Here is a 13,781-nt window from a genome sequence, read left to right on the forward strand (position 1 = left end):
GTCTCAGCCTTGCACGGTCCTTCCCCTCAGTGATTCTCGCGCCTTGCCTTTGTGTCGTGCCACCATCTCTTCTCCAGGGTTGTGGTCTCTCCCCCTATGCCTCCACTGACCCAACAGGAAGCAAGGGGCCCCAATCCCTTCCAGGGCCCAGTTTACACGTCACCTCCTTTCTGAGTGGTCACCATGTGCCAAGCGGCATTGTTGACCCTGTGGATTCACAGGGAGCCAGCCCGACCTTCCAACCCCACACAGTCCAGCGGGGTGGCCAAGCCAGAGATGAGTGAGGGGGTGGGGGTCAGGAAAGACCCTGCAGAGGGTGTGCTGTTTGCTGGCCTGAAGGAGAAGGGGGCAGTGGTCCAGGGAGAGGGGGAGCTGCAGGGGGCCGATGTGGAGAGCTATGAGCAGGGCCAGGTAGAGAGTGGGCGGGCCAGGTCCCAAGAGGCTGGAAGGCTGTCACTGTTCTGGGAGAAGGTTAGGCAGGATGACGTCAAGGTCAGGTCCTACTGCTATGAGAAGGTGGGCAAAATGCAGGAAAGAGACCAGAGGTTGCTCCCGGCAAGAGGGAGACTGTGAGCTTGGAGAGGACAGAGGGAGAGAGCAGGGGGGTCAGGGTGGCCCTGAGAAAGGGTGGGCAGTGGCGTCCACAGGGCTGGCTGGCAGATCCTCGCCAGCTCCCCCGGCTGCCCTCGGGCTCCCAGGCGGTGCAAAGTGTAGCCTCTGGGGGTGGCACCCAGGAGGTGCATCTGCCCAGTCCCCAGCCTGCGGGGGGGCTGCCCTGGGCTGGAAGGGGTGTCAAGGTAAGTGGTCACCAGCAGTCACAGTGCAAAGCTTTGGAACAGCTAACTAGCTTTGTAAAGTAGCGCAGAGCCCAGGTCACCCCGGTTTCCTTAGTCCCTCACCTTTGCAGAGTGGGAGAGAGAGAGGCGGAAGAACAGCCTTGCCCAGTGGGTAGTAAGCAGCACAGACACCAACTTCATGCCCAGCGGCCCAGAAGACGTCTCACACCCTCTGTAGTTGGAAAGCTCACTGCTGGCTGCAGCGTCCCCATCAGCGCTGTGCTCCCCACGCTCACGGAACAAATATTTGTCAACGAGTGAATGATTGGCAAATCCTTGGCAAGGACAGGCTCATGGCTCCTTGAAGAGCCCACACTGGATAAATGGCGAGTCGGTGACCTCAGAAGCCTTAGCCTCGACCTCTTGCTGACTTGTCCACCAGAAGCAGGATGGAAGGGCCCATGCACTGGGAAAGAAACTGGCTCTGGTGTGCCCACTCTCCAGGGCCATGAGACCTTGGGCGACCTTCAGCTCCCAACACCTCTAGAAGCAGGGACCCTGACTACCCTGCTGGGGCCATCCAATGGGATGATGGAGGTGACAACACCTCACCCAGGGCCCCCCTAATGCAGAGAACCTGTCCTGGCCCAGGAAAGCCAGCAGAGGCACACAGAACCCTCCATCTCACCAGCAAACTGGTGCCATAGTGTCAAGCCACTATCTCATCTAGAGTGAGCAGGAGCGTGAATCCCACATCACTCACCCATGTGCACTATGGAGAAGCAGAGGGATAGCAGTTCCGTCCAGCCCTCAGGGGAGCCCCTTTAGCCAGGGAGACTGAGGTCCCCACTCAGAAGGCAGCCAGCAGAAGGCTGTGACCACCCCAAGTTCAGGGCCAGTAGGCCTGGCCTCTGGCCTGAAGGCTGCAGGGAAGGAAGAAGAGCATGTGTGCCTAGAACCTCGTATCCAGCCTAATCGCTCCCTTCTCTCTGTTTTGAGAAGTTAGGCCTTTCATGCCTTCACTGGGTTTTGTTTTCCTAGCAGCTCGGCTAACAGGAGCCTGCTGGCTGAGGGCCCCAGCCGGAGCCAGGCTATCGGGTAGCTGTGGCCACATCTGGAAGATGTTTGGCAGAGCCCCCGGCCCCCCGCCCCGCACCACAGCAGTGGGCCTCAAAGCAGCAGCTGATAAGTGCCTGCTGCCGATTCAGGCTCCGGGAAGCTGCCGGCCTCAGACCAACAACCCTGACTTCCAGGGCCGGGAGAGGAGGGGCAGAGGCCGCTAGCCAATTCCAGAAGTCACATAATGGCAAAACCCAAGATGTCGGCACAAAAGGCAACCTCGGAGGCCAGCCAGGGCTGGCTCATCCCTCCTGCAAATGCCTGCTCTTCTATGCAGGGCCTCAGAACGCCCACGTGCTACGAGACGTCACCGTCACCCCCATGACGGACTTTACAGCCTGGAAAGGGCTCTCACACCTGTGATCACTTCCTCATCTGAATGCGTCTTGGCCACCTTGGCGGCCCCCATTGCACAGGTTGGAAAACCGAGGGTCAATGAAATGATCTCAGAGGGAGCTGAGACTTGACCCCATCTCGTTTGGGGTTTCCCGGTCATGGGTGCTGTCCACTGCCCCTCACAGCCCCCCTCGTCCTGCTGTCTGATGGCACATGGAGAACTTGGCTATGGACCACCCGAGTCCCTGGGTGCTGCATCTACTGTGAGCGCTCAGGGGACTTGGCTGCTGGGTCCGTGGCCTCCACCTGAGCAGTGGTGTCTCCCTTGCTGCACAGGTGCATGACATGATCATACAGGATCAGGTAAGGAGAGGAGACAGATGGAGGAAAAGGAGCCCCTCCAGCTCTCGCGAGCCCCCAGACCCTGCCACACGCTGCTTTGTGTCTACTGACTCGTTCTGGGCCTCCATGGCTCCTGAGGCAGACACTAGGATAGACCTCATTTTGATTTCCATTGTGAGGTCTCCTTCCTTAATTTGCAGATAAGGGGCTTCCAAACTATTGCTGTTACTGATTCCTAACTGGCACTGAGGTCAGCTATGAATGAGATACCGATGCTTCGAAATGGGCGAAGATTTGCTTTGTGCCCCACGATGTAGTCAGTTTTGCCCCCTGGGAGCCTGCAAAGCTCATTTGCTCGGCACGTTCTGCATGAGTCCATCGCATCAAGCCGCTGGCCCTGTTGCTCAACGCTTCTGGACCCTTTCTAAGTAGTGCTGTCAGTGACTGAGAAAGGGGGTAATAAAGTCTCCCAATTGAGAAAGGGCAGCCCCTAAATCAAAGGGTGCGGGAACTAATGGACATCCACACGCAAAAAGAACCCCAACGCTTACCTCACACAGCACCCCCAAATTAAGGCCAAGAACCAGAAAGCTTCTGGCGGAAAACAAGAGAACATCTTTGTGACTTTGGATTAGGCAAAGGTTTCTTACCTATGACACCAAAAATATGATCCAGCAAAGAAAAACGTTAATAAACTAGGTTTCATCAACATATAAAACTTTGGCCTTTCAAAAGATAACATGAAGAAAATTTAAAAAGACAAGAAATGACTGGGAGGAGATAGTTGCAAAGCATATATATGATAAAGGACTTGTACCCAGAACCTATACATTTTCAAAACTCAATGATAAGAAGAGAAACAGCTCAAGAAAAAAAAAAATGGGCAAAAGAGTTCAGCACTTCACTGTAGATTTATGAATGGCCAATAGGCACAAAAAAAGATGTCCAACATAATTAGTCATTCAGGAAACGTAAGTCAAACCACAATGAGATAACACTGCACACCCATTAGGACGGCTGTAATCAAATTTCATGTACATAGAATCATCCAAGTTCTAGAAGAGGGAACACTACAGAGAGAGAAACAGATTGGTGGCTGCCTAGGGCTGGGGTGGGAGTGCAGGGATTGGCTACAAATGGGCACAGGAGAACTTTTGTGGTGACGCAAAATGTCCTAAAACTGGATTAGAGTCAGGGTTGCATAATAATGTAAATTTACAAAACCTCATTGAACTTAGTATGGGTAAAGTTATGGTGTGTAAATTACACATGTATTAACCTTTTTTAAAAAATCTCACACTCTCATGGTGTGGAGTTGTTATTTCTCCATGTAATTCTGCCAAATTTTGCTTTCTATGTCTTAAGGTTGTTTTATTAGGTACATTCAAAGTAAGAACAGTTATATCTTCCCAATAAATCAAACATTTTGATCTTTAAGCAAGGAACTATTTCTAGTAGTTTTTTTGTTTGTTTGTTTTTTATTTAAAGTGTATTTTTCTGATGCAAATATAGTTTTTGGAACTTTCTCTGGCTTAGTATTTGCATAAACTTTTCCTTTCTATCTTTTTGCATCTTTATGTCTTAGACATGGTCCTAAAAAAGAGCTTGTTGCTGTATTTTGTCCTTTTTATCTGGCCTTCTTTTGGATTATTGAGTTAAAATTCTACTTTCCTATTGGTTTAGAATTTATACGCTCTGTTTCCATTCTTTTAATGGTTGCTTATCAAAGTCTATACTAAATTAATACTTTCATCTTCCTCTTGAACATCATACGGACTTCAGAATCCTTTAATTCCAATTACTCCCCTCAGTACATTAAGGCCACTATTACCTCGTATTTTTGCTTTATCTCCATTTAGATCCCACATGACATTTTTACTGCCCTTATTTGAGTCAATTTGCCCACATGTGTAACAATCTCTTTGCCTTCTATCCCTTCTTACAGCCCTGCTGTTGCATCTGGGGTTACCTTCCTTCTGCCTCAAATACATTCTTCAAAACTTCCTCAAGTGCAAATTGTTCATGGGACATTTTCTTGATTTTTATTTGCCTGTAACTGTCTTTATTTTGTCCCTTTTCTCTGGATATTGAATTCAAGCTGGACAGTCATTTGCTCTCAGCATTTTGACGACACCATTTCTTTATTTCGAGCTCCCCTGGTTGTTACTGAAAAGTAGGCTCTCAGCATAATTATGTTTGAAGGTAATCTATATTTTCTGACTCTTTTTCAAGTCTTCTTTTGGTCTTCGGTGTTCTGCAATTTTACTCTGTGGTGACTAGGTGTAGATTTTTTTTTTTCGTTTTTTTGTTTTAATCTTGTTTGAGATTCATTGGGTTTCTTATATTTGTGGGTGGCTTTCTTTCATTAGATCTGGAATAGTTTCAGCTCTTCAAACACAGTCCCTGACCCTATTTTATCTCTCCTCATTTTCTGGAACTCCAATTAGCAACATGTTCACCTTCTCACTCTGTTCTCCATGTTTTTTTCCTATTTCCCAGGTAGTGCAAGTTTCCTAATCTCTTTTGCTTTATCTTTCAGTTCACTAATTCCCTCTTCGGTTGTGTCTAAGCTGTTGTTAACCCATCCTTTGGTTTTTAATTTCAAATACTATGCTTTTTATTTCTAGGACTATGCTTATTCTTTATAAGTATATTCAAGTCCCTTTTTATTTCTTCTATAAAACAGATTTATTTTTTTTCCTGAGTCTGATATTTCTAAAGTCGAAACTTTTTGCTGATCTGATTCTACTGCCTATTGTTCTGTTGGCTTTCCCTCGTGATGCCTTGTGTATTTAGTGAGTTTTTTCTCTGAACAGCTCATTTGCTGTGGAACTTTGTGGAAATTTTCTGAAACCTGAGATAAAGACAGGTTCCTTTAGAAAATGTTCACATTTGTATCTGCCACATAACTGGGGCACTCCCAGTCTGAGAATCCTTTAAAACTAAAATCCCTTGTCGGAGGTTTACAGGTAATTGAGGGCATGTGAATCGTGGTTGCACACATACCTGAGGACCTGCTTATATTTATGAATTCTTAGAGAACTGGTCCCCCTCACCTCGGGACCAAGGCTTGAGAAAGGCAGTGTTGATGCAATGCCTCGAGGGCAGATGGATTTTCTGTTTACCTTGATGGTGAGGTGAAGCCCTTGGGAATCCCGGACTCATGGAGGTGGTCTTCTGTTGGGCCCCCAACATGGTGCGGCCTATACTTTATCTTCCTCTGGCCCCAAAGAAGCCCCCAAAATGGTGCTTCGGTTTACCTATGAGAATAGAAAACTTTCAGTTCTCCAAATTCAAAAAGAGAAGACAGACTGTCCTTTGGCTAGTGCAACCAATACACACCAGAACCAGCTTTAAATCCACTCCAGTCTATTGGCGACAGCTCGCTTCAGTCAGCCAATCAGTGGTAGTTACACTCCGGGAACTACACTCCTTCAGCTGACGATCACCTAGTCTCTACACTCGCCCTTCAGAAAGTCCGCCCAGGCCTGACACCACACCTGCTAAAACTCTGCACCCGAACAGCCATTGGTTTTGCTTGGGGGTCTGTGCCTCACAACTGTGCTCTCCCCGGCTTCACAAACAATAAATTCAGCTTTCTGTTTCAGCTGTGGAACCGCAGCCTCACCTCCCCCACAACACACACACACACACACACACACACACACACACCAAAGCAAACCCAGTTTTGGTGTGCCGCATTCCTCTCTGTGTCCCCTTTTCCCCATCCTGGCCTGAGGATTCTTCACCCCATAACCATCTCAAGACAGCATTCAGGATGGGCACGTTTTACTCTGTCCAGAGTTGGTAGCTACTTTCAGTGGGAGGGTTTGTACAGGTTCTTCACACCATTGCTTTACAGATGAGGACACTGAGTCTTGGGACACTAAATAACTCACAACAGGTCACACAGCCAGTAAATCATAGACTCAAACCTCAGAACCCAGCCAGCCTGTCTCCATAGTCTATGCACTTAACCTCTGCTATTCTCAACAAATGAGTCCATGACTGGTGAATTCATTCATCCACCCAATATTTATTAAGTTTCTTCTATATGCCAGGCACTGTCTGAGGCTCTGGAGATACCGCAGTAAATGAGATGGATGACACTGCTGCCCTCAGCGAGCTTACATTCCAGAGCGAGTGGACCCAGGAGTGAGTGGAGCTTGCCTGCTGCACCCTCTGTCACAGAGGCACCGGGATGAACTGGCGGTCAGGACTGGTGATGGCAGTCAGAGGCCCTGTCTCTCTGGAGGGACCTGTGCCCACAATGGCCAGTCAGGCTGGATCTCAAGGCTGGGACTTCTCCTCTCGGTACCTACGCCTCTGGGAAGCAGCTGCAGGGGTAAGCCCACTACACCATGGGGACCTGGGCCACAGAGTTTTGTGACTTGCTCTGGCCGAGCTGACATGTGACCACAGCCCACAGTTTCTCCTGTTCCTGTTGAAGGCAAATGCTCCAATGAGGACTCGGATAAGAGCTTCTGGGCCTGATGCCTCTGGGTTCAGGGAGGGCCAAGGTGACAGTGGCAGGCTGGCTTCTCTCGCCAGCGGCCCTGGTGACCATAATGGGGAAGTTACGAGCTATTTCTCTGTCCCTAACTTTACAAGCCTGCGCAAAGAGCATCCCATGGACTGGGCTGTGGACAAAACTTCTCAGCCCCAGAATGTACCTGGAAGGCCCCAGGAAGTCAACACTTTTCCCCCAACTGCAAGCTAAGCAGGGCCTGGTCTCTGTCCTGTTACCCCCAAGGATCAGGGGTCCCCGAAATGGTCCAACACCTGTGTCCCTTGGTCAGCAGAGCTGCTGGGGAGAGGGTGGATTTTCTGATGTCATTCAGGGACCAGCTGGGCACAGCTGCGTCCTGAGGACACTGCTCCAGCCCCGCCTGGAACACAGGGTCAGACGCCATTCTCAGCACGGGCCCTGGTCCAGGAGGCCAGGCCAGGAGACGGCGTGTCCTGGGGCTTGGCTGGCCCCCGTCCCAGCCTGACAGCGCAGTACCCCATCCCCTCCAGCCCCAAACCAGAGGAATGTATGAGTCTCTGGAGGCTTTCCCAAGCTGGGTGCCTTCTGTGCGCTAGGGCGGTAAGCCGGCCTCTCCAAAGTGGCAGTGGGTACGGCTGCAGAGAGCTTCGCAGTTTCTGGAAACTCACACTGTGGTTCCCACTGACCTGCTCAGAACTCACCACTGAGACCTGAGCACTTGGCAAAGCCTGTCCCCAGAGTCCTATTCATGGGCCACTGTGATCTGAGTCTAATCTCAGTTAAGAATCACTGCTCTCCTAGCCTATGCCCAGCAGGACACTGGGGGTAAGTCACCATTCACCCACAGCTTGAATTCTAGCTTCAAAACTTCTGGGCGCATCCTGCCACCAGCCGAGCCAAGCTGCACACCTCCCAGCAGGCTGGCCTCACCTGCTCTCCAAGCCCGTCTCCTGTTCGGTCGCAGACGCCACCCCCAGCATGTACTTTATGCCTCTGCACCCTGCCTGTTAAAATCTTGCTCGTTCTCCAAGAGTTGGCTCAAACCCTCGCTCTTCTGTAGCCTCCCCCGTAGCCGTCCCAAGCTGCCCTTTCCCCGAACCCCGCCCTCCGTTCACCACTCATGGCTGAGGCATGGCTTGCACCCAGATGTGCACCTCCCCACCTGATGGAGCCCCCACCAGGAACCCGAACCCCTGACTCAGTCTCCCCTTCAGCTCCCCAGCCCTGTGGTCAGCTGCCAGCCTGTCTGCTTGTGATAGACGGAGAGCTTTCTGGTGTTTTATTAATTTTTAGTTTACTTTTTACTACATACGCAACACATGGGCGACAACTGTAGTGTTCAGAACAGCCATGTCACTTTTTCAGAAATGACCTCAGTCATTCCCATGTGTTGTCGAAAACTTCAAACGTGCAGATGAGCGAAAAGCCCATTTGAATCCCTGACACTGTGGGCCTTGCTCCCTGCAGACATGCACTAGGGCTGCAGTTCTGTTTGCTGTGTGTGTGAACTCACTTCATCCTCAGATGGCCCCTGAGAGGGAGGTGCTGTTATCACCCCGTGTTACAGCTGAGGGGCCATGAGTACAGAGAAGCCGGCGGCGTGCCCAAGGTCAAGGTCAGTGACAGGGCAGAGCCCACGGTTTTGCCGCTGTGCCCTCGTGTGCACACCACGTCCACCACTCAGCTGCACTGGCTCACTTCTGCAGCCTCCGTGTCTCACCTGCAATGTCTCTCAAACACCTTCCTAAGTCAGGGGCGCTGTGCCCTTCGTCAAGTCTGTCACCTCTCAGACCACCGGGTCAGCCCCAGCCGAGACGGGAGCTCCGGGAGGGGCCGGTCGGGAGGGCTGTGCGCCCAGTCTGTGGCCCGGCCCCAGGAACCCTTCCCGGAGGCCAGGCCAGCTGCTCCACCCCAGCCGACTGGCGGAGTCAAGGATTTCAGCTCCCGACGGAGGACAGGCCAAGTCTACTGCAGCTCAGCTTCCCAGAGGCCAGGGGCCCGTTCCAGGTCTGCGAGTCTGCAGTCCAGGCCAGCCAGCTTGGGGGGAGCGTCGGGAGGCCCGGACAGTGAGGGTACTGCCCGCCACCTTAAGCAGACACTGCAGGGAGTTCTAACCGCATGAAACCTCCTTCTTTCCTCCCTGAGTGGTGTGAGTAAACCGAAGCATGAGACACTGAGGGGAGATGCGAGGACGCACTGGGCCCTGGACTGGGGGGCTCTGGGATCCTCAGGTGTGGGACTGCCCCCCTCACTTCACAGGGATGATGGTGTGCCTTCTCTGCCATACGGAGGCTCCCCACCCATCATCTGGGAGCCACGTAGACAGGTGTGGGGCTGGCGCCACCCAGATCTGGGGCTGCTTTACGTGAGCCCCTCATTCCAAGTGCGTCTAGGAGCATTTTCAAAGCCAGAGCATGAAGCCCACCCACCTGGCCTTCCAGGGGCCAGACCCCATGCTCAGAGTTCTTAACTCAGGTGCATTCGGTCTGGACTTTGACAAAGAAGGAGGGACAACAGCCCCCGCTGGAGGGGGCAGGCTAAGGAAGGGCTCATTTCTCAGCTACCGCAGAGGGGCCCACGGGGCACCCACTTTTATTCTAATGAGTAAGACTTCTGTGGAAGACGGAAGATGACCCCCCCTTGACAGCCCAGGGTACAGCTAGAGGGGCCTCTGTGAGCACCAGGCTATACAAGGTGGCACGAGATTCTTGCCTCAACAGAGTCCAGGCGAAGGGGGATTCAAGGGCTCAGGGCACAGAGGAAGCCAGGCCAGCATCCTTAGACTGAGGCATTTGCTCTTGGCTTCAACAGGCAGTGAGGGGACCACGGGGCGAGAGTCAGAGGACTTTCCCCCCGACCCACCATGAAACCTCGGCTCCTCCTCAGAACCTCATGACCTTGGCCTATGAAACACACTGAGGCCCACCCCTCCCAGGCCAGGGCAGACGTCCATCCAGGAGGGGCGGGGCGCACTGGGGTTGCTGCGGAATTCGTGTTGTGAGCACAGTTTTTCTGCTTAGGTGGTATGTTCGTACGGCCCCCAGAAGATGGTGGTCATGAGCCTGGAGAGCTGAGCTGCAGAAAGGCCAGGTAGCCATGGTGTGCAGGCCGCCCACCTGGTGAATGCAGGAGAGGCCCAGGCAGGCCCGAGCCTGATGGCTGCAGGCTGGTTAGGGCTCCATGTCCCAGCCAGGAGGGCAGGATCCCCAAACCCTCCAGCCCACGCCCAACCCCACCCACAGCCACGCCTGTGCCTGGGGAAAAGGATGCAGTGAGTGTTTCAGACAGGGCAGCCCTGACCCCAACAACCAGCGGCCCCTTCCCCGTGCCACTCCCTGGATGTCCAATTCCCCACGGCATCCAAACCCACCTGCCCGTCCCTTTCAGGACAGCAGGGACCGACCTGGTATCCATCCTCCAGGCCCAAGAAAGCAAATCCCGCCCCTTATCTGCAAAAAGGAGCCAAGCTTCTCAGAAGAACCACTTTCTCAGGCAGCTAATCTATGGCCGCCTCACAGCCATTCCACAAGACAGCCCGAAGGACCCCGTGTGCTACTGGCCTCCTGGGTCACGGAGTTGCTGTGAGCCAAGCTCCTCAGACAAGCATTCCACATTCTCCCAAGACGATGCCTTTGAAGGCTGGAGGGCAGGTGAGGGCAGGCGCCCCATCTGCTCCTTCCCCTGAAATTGCAGCCATAATTAAAAACACATGTGGCTGTCCAGGGCCATAGGACCTGCTGAAATCCAGGCCCAGGCCGTGTAGAGACAAGGACACGAGACAGATACCTATGGGCACACACATGACATCTACAAGTGTCACCCCACACGAGGCCAGCCCCGAGTGCAAGGCTGGGCTCCCCACTACCACCCACCTCCACCCCCGCAGTCTGACAGCTCTCCCTTGACACCTGCTCAGCCTCTTCCTCCAGACACACCTGCTGGTCACAGCCCCTTCCCCACCCAACACCAAGCCACTCCCACCCTGGGGCCTCCAGAGCTGCACTTAACCCAGGTGCACTCACTCGGTCCCCAGGACGCATGCTTAGTCCTGCTCCAAGTTGGGTTGGAGCCCTGTCTTATGTGCCTCAGTAGCCTGTGCCCACGTCTGTCCTGTCCCGGCTTCCCAGCCCCCACAAGACCTGGAGCGCCCTCAGGACAGGGCTAGTGTCTGGGTACCAAGTGCACTTGAGAAGCACTGAACAAGCCAGGGATGCTGTAAGAAAACTCACTGGGGACCAAGCCAGCCTGCCAAACAGGAAGTGGGTCACTTTGTTAAAGCGTGTGTATGCGCAGACCCATACACATGCACATACACACGTGTATGCCCATGTACACATACATGCACACACAGGACACATAAGTGCACATGTACACACATATGTGTGCACACACGTGTGTCTGAGCCTATGTGTGTGGAATGGTGTCATGCAGGGTGTCATGCGGGGTCTCAGCTCCCGCTCCCCACATAAGAACACAGGATAAGGTGAGTCCAAAAAGGAACACCCACGGAGCCATAGATAGGGGAGTCATACCACTATATTCTCGCTGGCGGCTGGTTTGGAGACACAGGGAGCAAACACCCGCCAACACCCCAACAAGGGGTCTTCCTGCACCCCAGTCTCTCTGGCGACCGGGCGAGACACACACACGAAGTAGGATCCACACGATCTGCAACCTGCGTCCACTTTTCTGCCAACCAACCAACCAACTAACCAACGCAGCTGCGGCAGTTATATCAGTGGCCAATGGCTCACTGGTTACAGCTGATGGCCAACCAATCACAGCTGATGACCATCTACTACCCGAGCCAGCACCTTTCCATGTGAGGCCGAGAGCCTGGAAACTGCTCTCTGGGACTCTGTCCCCACAAGTGGGCTTGGCCTCCTGGGGCAAGAGCTGGTGGGAAAACAGTGTGGGGCACCAGCTCCATACAGGACAGTGGGAGTGATGGGCAGATAGCTGCGGTTCCGAGATGGGGTGCTCCAAACTGCCCTCCCCACACTCCCTTCTGGAAACTGCCTGTGGTACACTAATGCCAGCAGATGGTCGGGGTCTGAGGCTTCCCCCCACCATCTCCCGGCAGTGGCCCATCCCCAGGCTTCTCCTAGACCAGGGTCAGGAGCTGCCCAGGCTCAGGGCAGCAGGGCTCCCAGGACCGGTGGCGGTGGCCCCAGCCGCAGGCTGACCGCCTTTCTGCTGCCCTCTGCCTGTGGCCCCTGGAGGCTCCCAGGGCTATGGAAGTGAGCATAGGGTCATCTGGGCCCAGCAGGCAGGGTCCAACATGCCCAGTGTGGGCATCAATCAGCACGAGGCCCCTAGGGCTGTCCTCATTTGCAGACTCAGGTGATCGATCCAACGTCCTCCGGCGGGCCAGTGCTGTGGTTCCCGGCTGAGGGCCAGGGGGCAGATCCCAGGGCACCACAGCACAGACATGTAAAAGGAGGCGGCCAGACCTGGTTTGCTCCCCGGTGACCCTGAGCGCACCCCAGTGGTAGGGGGACACCTCTGGACCAGCCCCTGCCTGTTCCTCCAGCCCTGCCCACCACGGAACAGGGGGAACCCTTCTCAGATAACAAGGTGACGACCCACAAACAGCAAACGGAACCTGTGCACAGGCCCCACTCAGCCACTTCCCAGGAGTGGGGCGTTGGCAAGCTGCAGAGCAGCCCTGCACCTCAGCTTCCTTCTCTGTGAAATGGGGAGAATGGCCCCATTGTGTTACAAGGACAGAGGGGAGGGAGTCCCAGTGTTTGCACATAGATTGTGCACGGAAGCACCAACGATGATGGCTGTGAATAGTCCTCATTTGCCCCCATCCCTCCTCCACCGAACCCCAAGGATCTGCCCCCAGGGGACCCGGCCACAGCTGGGCTCCCAAGCCCCCACTCCCCACCCCGTGAGGTGCCCTCGGGTCTCCCAGTGGAACATTTTTGACATATTCTAAACCGTCAGCAAAACAAGATGAAAATTCAGTAATTGCTTTTGGCGGGGAGTCCACAGGCCAGCACAGGGGCCAAAAATAACCGAGGGGAGGTTTCCCGGGCCACCTGCAGCCCTGGGGGTTCTGTGTGGCCTGTCTGAGCATGGGGCTGGAGTGGTCTGGTGTGACCCTGCTGCTGGCCGGCCGGGACAGAAGGGGGAGACTGGAGGGATGTGGGGGCATGGCCAGGACAGAGCGAGACTCGCTTACACTCTGCAGCCAGGAAGTGTCCGGCCATCCGAAAAAATGTACTGTCATACTTAAGCAAGAAAAGCAGCTGTGATGCTACTTAGCGGCCCACAAATAGTTGGCTGAGTCCCGGGAGGGGGTGTGGCTGAGGCCATGAAAGGCAGACACACCAGGCTGGCCCGCTGGCAAGGCCTCTGCTGCCCAGGTGGTGCTCACCCCAGCCCTGCCCTTCTCCTGAAGACTCCCCCAGGCCTAGCCAATCCCAACAGCAGGGGAAGGGTGAACCCCACAGTGGTTAGAACTGGGGTCACCGCACCCTGGCCCTGGTGGAGGCCTGGGTCTCACTCTTGCCGGGACGAAGGCCAGAGTGGGAAGGAGCTGAGCTCACCTGATCAGACCAGACCTGCGTCCACATCCCAGGCAGCCCGCTCTCCGCTGAGCCTTGGCTCCTGGTCTGCCAAACAAGGGATGAAAGCAGGAGTCAAGGTCACACTGCCTGCATAGGATGTTGGTCATCCAGCTCGGGGCTCCACCGGCATACACCCACGAA

Source organism: Rhinolophus sinicus, chromosome 16, assembly GCF_057876585.1.
Source record: "Rhinolophus sinicus isolate RSI-liver-muscle chromosome 16, RSI-T2T, whole genome shotgun sequence".
Lineage (NCBI taxonomy): Eukaryota > Metazoa > Chordata > Mammalia > Chiroptera > Rhinolophidae > Rhinolophus > Rhinolophus sinicus.